This window comes from Delphinus delphis, chromosome 4 (genome assembly GCF_949987515.2).
Source record: "Delphinus delphis chromosome 4, mDelDel1.2, whole genome shotgun sequence".
Taxonomy (NCBI): Eukaryota; Metazoa; Chordata; class Mammalia; order Artiodactyla; family Delphinidae; genus Delphinus; species Delphinus delphis.
In genome coordinates this window covers 88,005,008-88,022,363 of record NC_082686.1, presented here as the reverse complement: position 1 = coordinate 88,022,363, position 17,356 = coordinate 88,005,008, and the positions used below count along the sequence as shown (strand labels likewise).

General features: G+C 41.4%; 1 protein-coding gene and 1 pseudogene across 1 annotated transcript in view; both read left to right on the top strand.

Annotated features, from left to right (window-relative positions):
• Positions 1-17,356, top strand: part of LOC132424195 (calcium-activated potassium channel subunit beta-2) — a 248,767-nt gene that overhangs the window by 114,342 nt on the left and 117,069 nt on the right. The gene's annotated exons all lie outside the window — the stretch shown is intronic.
• On the top strand, positions 1,920-2,467 carry LOC132424428 (nucleolar protein 56 pseudogene; annotated as a pseudogene).

Genomic DNA, 17,356 nt, shown 5'->3' with positions numbered 1-17,356 from the left:
CTACTATAACAAAATATCATAGACTGGGTGGCTTATAAACAACAAAAAGTTATTTCCCTCAGTTGGAGAGGCTGGCAGTCTGAGATCAGGGTGCCAGCAATGGTCAAGGGAGGGCCCTCTTCTGGGCTGCAGACTTGTTGTGTCCTCACATGGCAGAAGTGTCTAGGGAAATCTCCACAGCCTCTTTGATAAGGGCATTAATCCCAATCTTTTTTTATTTTTAATGTAAACTTTAATTGTTATGTCACATTATTTAAAAATTACTCAAAATGAATTACAGAAATAAATGTGAAATCTGAAACTATAAAACTTCTAAAAGAAATCATAGGGAAAAGTTAGAGACCTTGAGTTTGGCAAAGTTTTTTAAACTATACTATAAAAAACAAAATAAATAGACCATTAAATTTGGTTCATTCAAATAAAAACAAATTGTTCTTCAAATATTGTTGTTCTCAAAAGAAAGGCCAGGGTTAGATTGAGACAAAACATTTGCAGAAGCTATACTGGACAAAGGATTTGTACCCAGAGTATAAAAAGAACTTTACAAGTTTATAAGAATGCAAATAACCAGATCTAAAAGTAACAAGCTATTTAAACAGATATTTCAAAAAAAGAAGACGTACAGATGACAAATAAGCACAGATAAAGATGCTCAACCTCTTTAGTCTTCAGGTAAATGTAAATTAAAAACACCATAAGATACCAACACACTCTCACTAAAATGACTAAAATTAAAAAGACTGACCATAGTAAATGTTTGTGAGGATGTGGAACAAGTAGAACTTTGATACACTACTTGTGGGAATGTAAAATACAGCTATTCAGGGAATAATCTTAACAGTTTCTTAAAAAGTTTCATGTATATCTGCTATTCCATTGTTAAGTATTTACTCAAGAGAAATGAAAGCACATCCCTGACCAAAGAATTGCACATGAATGCTCATAGACACTTTTTGTAATATACAAAAACTGGAAACAAACTAAATGTCCAACAACAGATAAAAACCAAATTTATGTATATCCATGAAATGGAATACTATTCAACAAGAAAAATGTATGCATAACGAACACAAACAATAACTTGATGGACTGCAAAATGATTGTGAGTGAAAATAGCCACACTAAAAAGATTACATTCAGTAAGATTTCACTTACATAACATTTGAGAATTTTATAGAGCTAATCTATAGTGACAGAAAGGATGTCACTGGTGTCAGGCTTAGGCAATGGATGGACTAATCCCAAGCTTAAGGGTAGAGCCCTCACGACCTAACCACCTCCCAAATGCCCCACTTTCTGATATCATCACGTTAGGGATTAGATTTCAACATATGAACTTGGGGGGTGGGGACACATAGACCATACCACAGTTATTATCTACTCTGTAGCAGGTTAAGTGTTAAGTATCTTTCTTACATAATCACTAATTCTCTAATAGAAGCCATGAGCTGGTTCGATGAATCCCATTTTACAGATGAGCAAACCAAGGCTCAGAGAGGTTAAAATGATTGCTCAGGGCCACAGAGGTAGTAACTGGCAGGGCCAAGACTCCAAAACCTGCTCACTTGTCATTAGGCCCTGTTGCCTCCTATATATAGTGCCTGACCCAGCATCTTGCACTCCCTATACTGAGGCCTCCATGAGATCCATTATAATAACCTGATTCCTCAGACAGATCCTTCCATCTCCCTCTAACAGCATTACATTGTCCCCCCGAGGTATCATGAACTTACAGAGCTCTATATCAGGGGTTAGCCATCTTTTTCTATAAAGAACCAGACACTAAATATTTTAAGCTTTGTGGGCTATACAGCCTCTGTTGCAACCACTCTACTCTGCTTCTATAGTGTACAAGCAGACACTGCTTGTGGCTATCCTTCTATAAGACTGGAGAGATTCCATGAAAGAATCTGGATGTCATGAAGGAGGCAACGTTTCAGGCAGAGGAAGCAGCTGCTGAGATTACTAGGAAGCTGGAGAAACAGGAGAAGAAACGCTTGAAGAAGGAAAAGAAACAGCTGGCTGCAACTGCCCTGGCTTCTTCAGAAAACAACAGTAGTACTCTGGAGGAATGTGAGGAGACAGATGAAAAGACCCAAAAAGAAGAAGAAGCAGAAGCCCCAGGAGGCTCTTCAGGACAATGGAAAACCCATCTGTCTCCTTCTCCAAACCCAAGAAAAAGAAACCTTTTTGCAAGGAGGATCTGGTTAGTAAGTGATATTGAACAGACAGCTGGCAGTGGAAGTCTTCCCAAGAGGAAGAATCTTTCCCCAAAGAGGAACCAGTTAGTGACCCTGAAGAGCCAGGAAACAAGAGTGTCTCCAAGAAAAAGAGGAAATCCTCTTCCAAGGAGGAGCCACTCAGCAGAGGACCTGAAGAGGCTGCTGCCAGCAAGAGCAGCAGCTCCAAGAAAAAAAAAAAAGCTCCAAAAGCTGTCCCAGGAAAATCAGAATGGACATGTCCCTAGTGGGGCATAACTTGCTGAGATATTTCCCAACCCATCCCCTATAGCCCAATAAAAATAAAAACAAATCCACAAGAAAAAAAAAAAAGTAACTTGGTCTTCCAGCATATCAGGTAGGTATTACTGTGTATAACACCACCTCAAAATATAGTGGTTTAAAAACAGTAATTATTTGTTCCTAGTTCTTTGGGTCAGTGATTTGGCTGGGCTCCGCTGAGATGGTTCACCTCTGCCCCGTGCAGTGTTGGCTGGGCTCACTTATATATATATCTAGGAGGGCTAGGACAGCAGGGCCTCTCTCCATGTGGTCCATGTGGTCTCTCATCTTCAAGGAGGCTAGCCCAGACTTCTTCACTTAGTAACGAGAGGGTTCTCAGTGAGCAGCCACAAAGGCAAGCCTCAATGAGTAAGCAGTCTTCAAACCGTTTTTTATGTCACATTGCTGATGTTCCAAGCCTAGGGTCAATATGGGATAGAACTCAACAAGGCTATGCACACAAGAGGCATGATTCCTTGAGAGTCATTACTGTAATACGTTAGCTTACACGTATAAATGAGTGTTCTGTGTGAATCTAAGACATTGTAAATTCAGATCCCATGCTCTTAATCACCCCACCACACTTGCCTTCAAGAAAATTCCCCCTAATATTTTCTAGATGATGTCAGTTTCTTTATTAATTCTTAAGCTGCCACCTCCTGAAACATGAAGACATTGCTGATCTCATCTCCAAATGACTTCTTTCTGACTTAGAGCTACCATGAACCTCACTGTAAGTTTCACAAAGTACAAATTAAAGACTGATTATTTTTCACTCCTTAAGTCATTCATATTATTAGAAAGTGAATTTAACATAATTGCTCTCTAGGGACCTAGCTCATACCAAAAGTGGCATCAGTGAATTGAAAGACAACAGTATTACCTCACTTTGTATAACACTTTAACTGTCAACACAGGACTTTCAGAGAGAAAGTACATTTGGGCTTTCCCTATGGGCATCTGGGAATGCTAGCAGTATGGGAGGAGGGTCAAGTTTGGAAAGCCACTCGGAAGATAGGGTATGGAGAACTTTATATGTCACACTAAGGAGTTGGGGAACTTTAATGGGAGTAAAGAATGGATGACATAATCAGATTGGTATTTTAGGAAGATCTCTCAGACAACAGAGGGAAGGATGGATTCAAGTGAGCAGAGACAAGCAAGAGACCGATTGAGAGGCTTTTACAGTAGTCTGGATGAACGCCTGTAAAAACCCAAGTCCAAGTGACAGAGGGGATTGCTCTGATGTCAGACAACCCAGCCATATACTCCTGTTTGCTGAAGGATGTGTTTTTTTTCCCTTTCATCAAGAATGGCTGAATAACAGAATCATGGCAGTGAGGTGGAGAGGTAGAATACAAAGATCGGTCTGTTTGCTGTTAACTATCAGGGATCCTCTGTACCCAGAGGATTAAGAAAGGACTCCCCATACCCTGAAGTTTATGTCCTCCACTGCCCTTAATATAAATCTCCCACAGTTAAAAGAAAAAAAAAGAAAGAAAGAAATTGCATTATCATGTAAACAATAGTGGTATCCTTCTTGGAGAAAATAATGGAAGAAAATTAATGTAGCATTAGATTAAGCTCTATTAGTATAATTATACAATGGCTGTCCTAAAGAGATATGTCACGCAGACGATCTTTATTGTCACAAAGGACAATCTACACAAAAGAACAAAGGAAATAATTTTAATAAAACATTTTGCCCTGAGCAAGAAATGTGCTTCATGTATCATACATGAGAAAGGATAGTTTGATATAAAATGGAACTGTGACCTTGCCTATAAGAGTCCTCATTACTTAATGCCACTGAAAGTAAATTAATGGACTCCCAAAAGGTGTAAAATTCATTCTGCTTTGTGGCAATTGTCTGCTGACAGAGGAGTTTAAGAGGGATATTTTCATGTGATTATTTAAACAAAGAGCTTCAAGGAATTCTCAGCAACCTTTCAAGTTTCACCTAAGGGCATTATAAAAGGACTCATCTGAGAGGGAAGACCCACCTTTGAAAGAGTTTATTAACAAGAGAAGATGGGTTCATATGCCACCTGCAAATTCAACAATTTGTGCTTTCTAATATAGCTAGAGCTATTTTATTTTAGATTTCTCTAATCAAATTCAACATTTGTTTAAAAAAAAAAAAGCTGAGCTGTGAGCTGGCAACCCAGGAAGTGAATTGATTCCTTTAAAGTTTTGATCTGTACTTCATCAAGTCTGAACACCTTGTGTGACATTAAAGACCTTTATTATATATGTCTCCTTATCTTGTTTCCTGTCAGTCAAAACCACATACTCATATAGCTGCCTATCTTATCTTTACAAGCCACTTTACAGTTTATAAATTATAAATGTAAAGCTGCCTTTACATCTCATTAAATGTTCTCAATGACCTTGAGGTTAGGCAGAACAAATATTGGTATTATCATTTGACTATGAGCAATTTTAGCTTCAAAGTATCTAAATGACTTGCTTAGTATCAGGAACTTAATCTGATTGCTAGCAATAGAGCAGCAAACCAGACAGGCAAAGTTCTTGCCCTCAGGGAGTTTGGCTTCTAGAGTGAGAGTACATATAAATAAATACATAAATATGTAATATAATGTCAGAAGAATAATAAATAGCAAGACTGTGACCACATGAGTCATCGGTCTCAGATCTGAGCTGTCCTGGCACAATTTCTAGTATGACTCCAGCTAATCCCACTGCCCAGGGGGCAGCTGTGTAGACCTCTACATTTTAGCCCTACTTGTCTATTCAACGTCAATGTTCATGTGTCCTCAAGGAGCTGTAGACCAGGGAAGTAGATGTCACTGTTCCAGAAGGATTACTTAAAATGTGGCTTGTGGATACTAGAGAATGGTAATTACGAGGCACCGGCATGGTTCACTGAGAACAAGTCAGACAAGCCAGATCCACAGTACTTGCATTTGCAACAAGGTCATGGAAGGGGTAAGTGGAGATGAAACTAGAGACATACTGTGTCTGCATTGTAAGACCCCCACCAAAGTCTTACAGGAATTTTTCTTAGGAATCAGGTTGACCATAAACATGTAAATGAAAATTTCATGGAGACCTTTAGTGAAATAAACATGTAAATGAAACATTTTTGCAGAGAAATGTGGCCTGCATGGCAACATAGTTAGGTGGATTTAAAATTAGCTAAGTAAACCTACCTAAAAGTCATGGTCCTTTGCTCAACTCACAGGAGGGCTGCACAAGAGAAGGCTTCACTCCTTGATCATAGTCAGTATTCTCAGCAGTTATTTAAATGAGAATGTCAACATAAATCACATGAAAAAAGGCTGCCAGGGAAAGCTTATGTATCAATACATGTTGAAATAGTGTATTATTTCATAATGTAATAATAATCAGAATCTTATTTCACTGCTAAGTGGAGACTGTCACTCAGTTCCAAAACACCAGGAGGAAGGTACTGTGAGGAATGCTGAGGCAAGGCATAACCCCTGCCCTCCTGTGAGCACCCACTGCTGTCCACTGCTATCCCCACTACCACCCTGTCATGGGCTGAATTGTGTCCTCCCCAAAATTTATATGCTGAAGTTCTAACCCCCCAGTACCTCAGAATGTGACTGTATTTGAAAACAGGATCTTTAAAGAGATAATTACACTAAAATAAGGTCATTTGGGTGGGCCCTAATCCAATCTGACTGGCATCCCTGTAATATGAGGAAATTAGGGCACAGACACACACAGAGGGAAGATGTGAAGACACTTAGAAGATGACTATCTACAAGACAAGGAGAGAGACCTTAAAAGAAAAAGCCCTGCCAACACCTTGATTTCAGGCTTCTAGCTTCCAGAATTGTAAGAAAGTAAATTTCTCATAATTGTTTAAGCCACCCCATCTGTGGTACTTCGTTATGGCAGCTCTGGAAAACTAGATACAAACCTCTGTCAGAACCTCTACCATTCCAGGCCTCTGCCCCCAAAGCCTCACTCCTGAATATCAACTTTCCTGCCCAAACTTCCGTTCCTCTCCCTTCCCCAGTGTTTCTGGTCCCCCAGGCTGACAGAGCAGTAGCCTCCTGGGAAATAATTACTGTGAGGATTATCAAGAAAGAAGGGTCCTCTTTTGCCCCTGGGAGCTTTTAAGGAAGCAAAGAATATATCTGCTTTCGTATAAAATCAGTATTACACAATATTACAATATTAGTCATGCTGGGGTCAGCTGACTTATAAACAACCATAACATAACCCATTTAGAAAACAAAGGTCTTCCTTTGAATTTGCAAACGCAGTTGTCTATTCGTTCACTCAATGTGTATTTACTAAGCCCTTGCTCTGCACCAAGCCCTCTGCTAGTCCTTTTCACATTTATCGTGTCACAGAAGGAAGTGTGAAGGCATGTCAAGAGGAAATGGGAAGTTGTTGTTCAGAGGGTCAAAGGCACAGAAGAGTCCACAGCGTCTTCAAAGAAGAGAAAGAGGTTTGCCATAGCTGGAGTAAAATGTGTATTGGATACAGGAGCAGGAGATGAAGTCTAGAGATAGATAGGGGTGGTGTATAAGAGTTTTTTCTGCCACACTAAGGGGTTTTGGAGCCCATTCTGCGCATAATGGAGAATCAATAGACGTTTTTAAAGGAACACAAGATGTGATTATCTTTAAAATTATAACCCTGGAAGAAGTGAGGTGAGATGGGGGTAGGGAAGGAGAAGTGTCAGGGGGCTAAGTTCACAAGTTCTTTAGAGACCTGAAATAATGAATCTCATTACTATGAGGTCCTAAAGTTACGAATCTGTGCATTGATCTAATAGAATTGTTCAAGTGTGTGCACATGAACCACAACTCCTACATACATATGTGTGGACATTTTGCACACTTATGACCTGACCCAAACTTAATTCAATTCATCAGCACTAAAAATAAAGCTATTATTGCTTTTAGTAACTTACTGCAATTGTCCATGCCTTCTATTCTTCAATAGCAAGTGATTATAACATTAAACAGTTTATATATTATGTGATTTTTTCAATGCTTAAGACTTTATAAAATGGCACATTTCCGTTACCAAATCACAGGGGCAGAAGGTTCATTTTTCCTTAGTAATGAAGCTCTCCTCTCAAGAGGCCCAATTCATAAAAAGACATTTACATAGCTTAGTGGGTTTTTTCTCTTTCTCCTGATTTTCATGTGAGGAAAGGAGGAATAGGGGAGGAATCTAAATCAAACAGAAAATTAAAGCCAAGGCAAAAATAAAATGAAAATCCTTAATGACTGGTGTAGTGAATTGGGTGGGTGGTGTCGTAGGAAAAAAGGAAATCACACAGGCTTGTAGGAAAAACCTCTTTCAAACAAAAAAGGAAAATGGATGGGCACGTGACCCACAGGGGACTTCAGACTGCTTCTTATTTTATAAAGCAGCTGCCACCTTTTGTTGCGCTCCTAAAATAGCTGCATGTTGTTAACAGAAGACAACAGATAAGGGAAGTGTATCATAGCAGCTTTCCTCAATGAAAATAATTAACCTTCAACAAAGAAAAAAGAGAGGAGAGGAGGGAAGGAGGGGGAAGAGCGTGGAGGTTGTGAAGGTAATAACAAAGAACATTAAAAGAGGAATCCTAGTTCAAGCCAGGGATGTCATGGGCGACTGCAGTGACCATGCGGGGTGGAGTTTAGTCATGGGGACAGTATTGTAATTCAACAAATGTAGCTGAGTCCTCACTGTGTGCAAAATTCTACACAATTCAGAGATGAATGAGAGGCAATTCCTGCCTTCCAGGGTCTCATCATTGAGGATGAGTGATTATGCAAGAATATTAACACCTATAATACAAGACAGGATATGAGATACATTATGAGACATAAAATCATAGGTCTCTGGGAGTCAGCGGTAAAAAAAGAAACACTTGGATGATTTGGAAAAGCATCATGGAAGGGGTCATGCATGAGTCCTTTCCTACTTAGAGGATGAGTAGGATTTTAATACAGAAGACAAAGGGGATGAGCAGTAGAGGGAGGCAATATCCCAAGCAGAGGGTAAAGGATGAAGAGGCAGCAAACCACAGAGATAAGGGCAAGAAAGCAGTACAACCAAGAAAAGTTTTATTTGTAGGTGGCCAGAGTAGATTTTTGCTGATTTTTTAGATTAGAAAAAAAAAAATTGTTAATTTGAGGAAGAATGAAGCTAGCTTTCCCACTGGAAAGTTAAGTATGAAATGGGCATCCACCCTCCTCCATCCCCACACACGGAGCCAGAAGCATCACTATTGCCAATACACACTAATCTGGCAAAGAAAAAGAAAATAAATCTCCAAGAGATTCTCAAAGCAGCCTTTAAACTCCTTCTCCCTCCCCTTGGAATTCTCAAGGGCAGAGTAATTCTCTGTTGGTGGGGAAAAGGGCTGTGCTGTGCACGGTAGGATGTCTAACAGCACCCCTGGGCTCTACACACTGCATATCAACACTAGTGGTGACAGTCAAAGAACTTCCAGAAGGGAGCGGGGACTAAAGCAGGAATAAAGACGCAGACCTCTTAGAGAACGGACTTGAGGTTATGGGGAGGGGGAAGGGTGAGCTGTGACAGGGCGAGAGAGAGTCATGGGCATATACACACTAACAAACGCAGTAAGGTAGATAGCTAGTGGGAAGCAGCCGCATGGCACAGGGATATTGGCTCGGTGCTTTGTGACAGCCTGGAGGGGTGGGATGGGGAGGGTGGGAGGGAGGGAGACGCAACAGGGAAGACATATGGGAACATATGTTTATGTATGACTGATTCACTTTGTTATAAAGCAGAAACTAATACACCATTGTAAAGCAATTATACCCCAATAAAGATGTTAAAAAAAAAAAAAAAAAGAAGTGAGTGACATTAAATAAAATAAAGGAAAATTTTTAAACTAGAAGATTCCTTAGAGGTATAATGATAACAACAACAACTAACATTTTTAGTGGTACATGCCAGTGTTCTAAAGTCTTTATTGTATTGATGTTAGGTGGATTTAAAATTAGCTGAGTAAACCTACCAAGATTGTGGCCCATTGTTCAACTCATGGGAGGGATATACAAAAACGTCTCAAACCTTATAAAGTAAATAAAATTATTATCCCCATTTTACAGGTGATGAAATTGAGAACCAATGCCATATAGTTCTTAAGTTTTAAATCCAAGATTTGAACCAGATCATCTGACTTCTAGCCAAAAAGTTTAATCTCTCTACTGTATTGCTTCCACTGTAAAGTAGCTAATTTGCTGATCCTGTTAAGTAGGAAGCTGAGGCTTGGGGAGGTGATGTGATTTGCCAAAGGTCACCCACTTGGTGGTAACTGCTCTGTGGCTAAAATCTAGGTCTTCTGACTCATTCTTCCTGAAAGAGTGCTCAAGGTGCTCAAGGAATGTGCACAAAGGAGATTGCTTCCTTGTCCTGGGAGACCTGCGTGTAGGAGAGGTTGGAGAGAGTATAACAGGTAACAATGGAATAGAAAGCATTTTCAGATTCAATCTGATGCCCATATTAAAAGAATTGACTCCTGGAAGTGCACACACACACACACACACACACACGCAAACAAACAGCCTACAAGGAAACAGAGCACATGGCTGATGTTTGTTTGAACCTGTAGAGATCTAAAGAGATCTAGCAGAGTCAAAATGCCCGTATTGTTTCTCAAAAACATTTAAGCCTACTGAAAGAAAACTCTGTGATTAAAGTTTCCAATTCAGAGTAACCCCACTAAAATTCCATAAAATATAAGAAGCATTTTCAGTTGCTTTGAGGGTTGACATAGATGTTATGACTCTCCCTTAATTGTGCAACCTTGTGGCATTTAGAAAGAGAAAGAGGGTCTGATTATACCACCACTGCCCAACCTCTAGAGAGGCGAGCTGCCCACACCTGACAGGTGCTCCCATCTGCTAGGCAGAGAAAATGAATGGTCCAGACTCATTATCTCAGCCCTCAGTGTCTCAGAGCAGCAAGCTCTGAGCTTAGGGAGAAAATATAGAATACAGACTGAAAGTGAAATTGATGACCCACAGCACAGTTTTCTGGTCAATCAAAAAATGCAGGGCTTAACGAGGAGCAGAAAAAGGCTACACTGCATGAGAAACTGTATGTTTTAGTCCACTTCACCCTGTTCTGTGTCTGTCCTTGTTTCCCTGAAAACCAAGAGCCTAGGAACAGTTATGTGTACCTTTGTGAAACAGTAGCTTCTGTGCTTATAAATGAGCATTTATCATATCTGCATGCTCTGGTTTACTCAACATGTGAGATAATAATGTAATCACTGACAACACAGAGGCAGGAGCTGGCAACACGACTTCAACTCACTGGGTAGCTATGGAGACAGAGACACTGCATTTCATGAGCCACATGTTCAAAGGAGCACACACTTTTGGCCAAGAGATCTCATGAAGTCTGTTCTACTAACAAAAAACAGAATCATTCTTTTATCATCTCTCAATGTGCATGTTACTGGGTCACTGGGGACCAGAGTCAGCCTGCTCCCAATACCCTTTTTCTCTGAAGGACTGTCGCACAGTGCTAGGTGATGTGGAATTGTGTCACTCAGGAAATATCCCAAACATAAAGTTTTATTGCTTTCATGTATCAGTAGTTAAAATTTACTAAGAATTATCTACACACCAGGACTATACTGAGCACTTTACATGTAAAGCCTTACCTTATTAACTCTTTTCCACATCCCTATAAAGAAGTGTTATTGCTATCCCCATTTTACAGGTGAGGAAATGGGTTTAAGTGTCTCCTCCAGGGATATATAGCCAATAAGAGGCAACTGGGATTAGAACACAGCTGTGTCAGACTTTAGAATCAGTGTTCTTAACCACTCTATGCTGCACATAACAAATAGCTATTGAGCACCTATACAGCCACTGTGCCGGCCTCTGAGGCTACTGTGAATACTGATATTGTCTTTGTCCTTAAAGAGGTTGTAGTTGGGTTAGAGAAACAGATAAGTAAAATAATGACTGCAGTGTAACTGCTAGCCTCAATGAACACAGAGGTTACTTATCCAAGTGTAGAGGAGAGGCACCTGACATGCACATGTGCTAACACTGGTGGCATGATTTCATATACCCATAATAACATACCATAGTGAACATTTGATTTCTACATGCTGAGGAAGCTGATAGTGTATTCTAAACTACTGTTTTCCATATCTTCACTTATGTTTGGAGAATTCTTTAAATTCTTAGCAATATTAACATTGATGAGTGTCCCAAAACCCTGCCCTTTCAGTTTCTGAAACTCCTCTCCTTCAAGGATGTCCACCTTCCTATCTCAGCCACTCACTCCCAGGGTCACACTCCCAGGCAAGTCCTTACCAAAATCTGCAACCCATAATCTAAATTTGAAGCATCCCACTGTCTGACCACCACCTCCTGTCTCTTTAGCTCATTTCCTCTGGTACCTTGCCAAAAGCCATTGGTGGCACCGAGATCTACAATCCATTGGTCATACTGACCTTTCATTGTTTCTTGCCTCCTTCCTGTCCTTATTTCCCCTTCTCTCTTAACCAACTTAAAGTCCACAACCCATTATTTTTCACCATTCCCTTGCATGCATCCTCAATCCCCCTGCCCTCTCATACTTCATCAGACTTAGCAAAATCTCAAGCCTGGTTAAAGTCAGCTCTCCACTTATTCTGCACTTCTACACATGCCATTGAAAATAGTTGGATACAAACACACAACAATGGAAAACTGTCTCACTTTGTATTCACGACCAAAAACCTCAAGTGGGTCTAAGGGCAAGCATATTAGGTTTCCCTAGTCTATTGCCAAGTATAATATTCTTCTATTTCATATTTTATTATTTCTCATATCTCCAGCCACTACTCCTGCATCTTCACTCTCAGCTCATGATCTTAATTCCTACTTCAATAAAAAACAGAAGCAACAATAAAAGAACTCCTTCAAGCTCCCACCATCACACTGACTCAGCATCTGTGTTCCTAAGTCTGGATTTCCCTCCTCTTATTACAGATGAACTGTCTGATCTCCTATGGGCAGCCAAACCCTTCAGCTGTGCACTAGATTCCATGCCCACCCAAAGTAGTGCTCAAACACTGCATCATTAAATTTTTCTTCTCCACAGAATCTTTACCTAATCAGCCTAAAGGCAAGCTACTGTTCTGCCATCCTTCAAGAATCCTTCCTTGAGTCCACCTCCCTACAGGAACTGCCTTACTTTTCTGCCTTTCTTTACCATAAAGTTCCTTTTAACATCTGCCTGTATTCACCCTCTCCAGTTCTTCTCTTTCCTTTCTTTTTTAAATTCACTTCCATTAGACTTTTGCCCACATAACTCCACCAACTGTTTTCATCAAGTTTACAAAACCTCTATTTGTTAGATCAAAACATCAGTGCTCAGGCCTCACTTTATTTCCATTTGAGAAGCATTTGACACAGTTGATCTCATCCCTCCCTCCTCCTTTCTTCACCTGGTTCAGAACATCATGCTCTTCTGGTGTTCTTTTTCTCAGTATCCTTTGTTTATTCCTCATCTCTCCTACCTCTACTTTTCTCTTTCAACACTCACTCCCTGGGTGACTTAACCTAATGCCATGGTTTTAAATATCTCTTAGAAACTCACAACTCCTTATATTTCTACCCCAGGCTCCAGACCCATAGATCCAGCTGCCTACTTCACACCTCCACTTGGGTATCTAGCATATATCTTAAACTTAACATTTTGAGTTGAATGCCTGATTTTCCTCCAAACCGATATCACCCACACTCATTCCTTCTCAATTAGTGGTAAATTCTCAGTTTCTCAAGTCAAAAGCTTAGGAGAGCTCCTTGACTCCTTTCTCATTTCCTACACCTAATCCATCACGAAGTCTGATTGACCTTACCTTCAAAACAGAGCCAAAGGGCTTCCCTGGTGGCGCAGTGGTTGAGAGTCCGCCTGCCGATGCAGGCAGGGGACATGGGTTCGTGCCCCGGTCCGGGAGGACCCCACATGCCGCGGAGCGGCTGCGCCCGTGAGCCATGGCCGCTGAGCCTGCGCATCCGGAGCCTGTGCTCCGCAACGGGAGAGGCCAAAACAGTGAGAGGCCCGCGTACCGCTAAAAAAAAAAAAAAAAAAAAAAAACAGAGCCAAAATCTGACACCACTATTTCCACCACACTAATCCAAACTTCCTTTATCTCTCACCTCAATTATTGCAGGTCTTCCTGCTTCTACCTTCTCCCGCTATAGTCTATTCCCAACAGAGCATTCGTAATGACCCTGTTAAAGGGCAAGGCAGCTCATGACACTACTCTTCTCAAAACACACCTCTCCCAGAATAGACGCCAAAGTCTTCACGATGGCATTCCAGACCCTTCACAATCTGGCCATCACAACCTGACCTCATCTACTGCTCTCTCCTTGCTCAGTCCAGTTCAACCACAAGGACCTCCCTACTATTCCTAGAGCAGGGTGGGCATGCTCCTGCCTCAGGTCCTCTTTTACCTACTGCTCTCCTTGCCTAGAAAGCTCTTCTCCCAGAATGCCACATGGCTCACTCCCAAATTCCCAGCGAGGCTTTCTGACCACCATAATTATACCTGCAACTCCTGCACTTCCTATCCTCCTTTCCTACCTAACGTTTCCCTAGAACATTCATTATCTTCAACTATAATACATAACTTATGTATTTCCTTTAATAATTGTTACAAAAGAAGGGAAGCTCCAGGAGAGCAGAGATGTGTATTGTTTTGAGTCCTCGGCACCACAGGTCTGGCATATAATAGATATTCAGCAAATATATTTTAAATATGTTGAATGAAGGATAATATAATTTTAAAATATGATTTTGATTTAATTTTAATTCACTCACCAGCATGTCCTATTATAAAAGCTATTTGTATTTAAAAACCTAGTGAGCCTTTTAATAAGCGTTGGTGAAAAGCCTGGTGTATTTAAATTACTGAGTACTAAACACCAGCCAAGACTCCTAGAACCTTTTAAGGTTTAAAATAATGGAGTTATTCCTCTAAGTTTAATTGAGCTAGGTACCAGCTACCATGTCTCTGAGGGCATCTAAGGAGACCAAGGTGAAGTCAAGTTTAGAAGGATGAATGGCCAGTTTCCCATCGGGATTGATTTCTGTAGATGTCAGGACTTCTGACACACCTGCTTGGGGTAGAGTCAGGACAAAACTTGAGCAAGGGCAAGCATGGGTAAGTAAAGACTGCAAGTTAGCACTGGTGCACTTTTTCCTTAGGTGTTTAAAAAAAAGTGTCTGCTTTGATAAAAAAAAAGTGTCTGCTTTGATAAATATAGGAAATCTTAGATCAATGTTTACACATTTTCTTGAAAAAGCATATCTAAAAGTGGGACTATCTGCTCTGCTCTAGACCATTTCTGGGGACAAGAGAACAGTCTCAGTTTTAGGCATGCCACAAATAGTAGAGGCCAGAGTATAAACTAGAGAGTCCACAGCATCATTACGAAACAAGGACTAATACTGTAACTTTTTGGTCAAGTGGCTAGAGGAGTTTCTGGCCTCCTGTCAGGCAGGTAGCAGCATGCTGGTTCTCAGGAGCCTCTCCATGTGGAATAACCATAATAATCACAATATCAACCATTTATTAACACATATTATGTGTCAGGTCCATTAAGTACTTTATTGTCTCATAAATGTTCAAAACACTTATATATTATTCCCATTCTAAAGATGAGAATACTGAGGCTTGGAGAGGATAAGCTGCTGCCTAAACTCACCAGCTAATATGAGATGAGATTAGTATCCAAACTCAAGTCTCTGATTGTAGGTCAATGTGAATGCTCCTATACTATGCTGAAAAGTGGGTTTAGAGAAAGCACTCAGGTCTGTGGGGGGGAGAAGTTTAGGGGACGCAGGCTGGCATCGTGGCAGGGCTCAGGTCCCAGTAAGGAACTGGAGGTCACCCAGAGCACAAGTCCACCCTGAGAGCCTGAACACAATCAGTGATTCCAGTGACAAGACTAGTTGGGTGAGCACCAATGACCAGGGCTGCAGGCCAATTTTTGGCAGACAGAGAGGGGGCCAGACCATGGAGACACAGTTATACACAAAGATGGATAATGCAGGCGGGGACCTACAGGAGGGCTCCTTCATTGCTCTCCTCTCTCTCTAATACCCAAATTCTGCCTTCATATCTTCCTCACCATCTGTTTTTCTCCTCCAGTCTCCACCACTGTCTCCAAGCTCACCTCATTGCCTCTGCAAAGACAGGGTCCTGGGATATTGGGTTTGACTGTACCACCTCCCTCCTCCTTAGGAGACCTCTCAGCCTCCCGTGATTTCATCAAATATTCTACCCTAAGCTCCAAGTTTTCCATTAGCACCCAGGTAACAATAACCCGCAAAGAGGCAGAACATAACCCACTTGGGGGTACAGTAACCTCTCACAGCAGATGCCCTTAAGGCAGTCCCTGAGGCCTGATATACAAATCTGAGGTAGCAGAGTCAATATGCTGATACTCTAAGCCATTTCCTCATGTTTTGCCTGACACCCACTTATTCCTGACCATTCCATGCCAGGGAAAGATAATACCTCCCATTTGTTTAGCATTTTACAGGTTACAAAACACTTTCAGCTGCATTACCTCACTAAATCCTCCCAAGAGTATTAGAGGCATTACTGCCCATGTCAGATGAAGAGATGGAGATTCAGAAAAGGCAAGTGGTGTTCCCTGGTCAACCTCAGGCAGCAGTAAGAGCCCAGAGCCAACTGCCCCCTTCACTGCAGCCAAGAGAATGGCTCAACCTGTCAGAGAGGAGAAGGCTTCTTAAGCCAAATTTTCATTTCCTCATGACATAACCGTTGCTCCCATTAGTATAAGGAAAACCAAATGAAACAAGAACAGTTACCAGAACTCTGGGAGTGAGAAATCAAACTCTCCCAGGCTGACATTAATTCACAATCCTTGGCTCAGGGATTTCTCTCTGTCCTCCATTTGTGTGTAGTAGGTTTTTTTTGATTTTTGTTTGTTTGTTTGTTTGTTTTTGCGGTACACAGGCCTCTCACTGTTGTGGCCTCTCCCGTTGCGGAGCACAGGCTCCGGACGTGCAGGCTCAGTGGCCATGCCTCATGGGCCCAGCTGCTCCGCGGCATGTGGGATCTTCCCGGACGGGGCACGAACCTGTGTTCCCTGCATCGGCAGGCAGACTCTCAACCACTGCGCCACCAGGGAAGCCCTGTTTTCTTTAACATCTTTATTGGAGTATAATTGCTCTACAATGTTTGTAGTAGTTTTATAAATGACGTTGCTTTTCTTGTGTAAAACACTGGAAGCCATAAGAAGACAATTTCTATGAAGGACAACTTTAAACTCTGAACAACAAAAGAAATCACAAGAGTGAGGACAATGAGAAGGACGAGACACAAGAAGGCCGGTGGAGGCGGTCACACACAGAAAGCCTGGACCTGCAGCGGAGCTGGGTCAGGACTTGGCCCTCTCTCTTCTCGGGAAGCAATCTGTGTTGGCCCAAATGAAGCACCACCATCCCCGCTTCCCCCAAGCCCCTGGCTCCACTTGCTTTGTCTTCCTACCGACAGCGCCGAGCTGCATTTCCCAGCTTTCTCCCGACACTCCTGGTCTGTAGTCTATACCCCATGTAGAGAAAACCTGAATTTATCAGAAATTAGCCAAAAAGGCATAGAAAGAGGGAGAAGGTAGGAAAAAAAAAAAAAAAGAGGAAAACCTGGCCATATTACTTAAGAAAACCAAAACAGAACTTCTTTTTGTTTGTCTCACAGCCTGATGGGAGAAAACGCAAAAGACCTCCCCAAGTGGGATTCTTCTGTCTGTATCAGAAAGAGAAAGGACAGAAAGATATGCAAATTTTGTTGTATTTTATGTGTAGGCACTCAAGTGGGGGAGTGGGGAAGGAGAGGA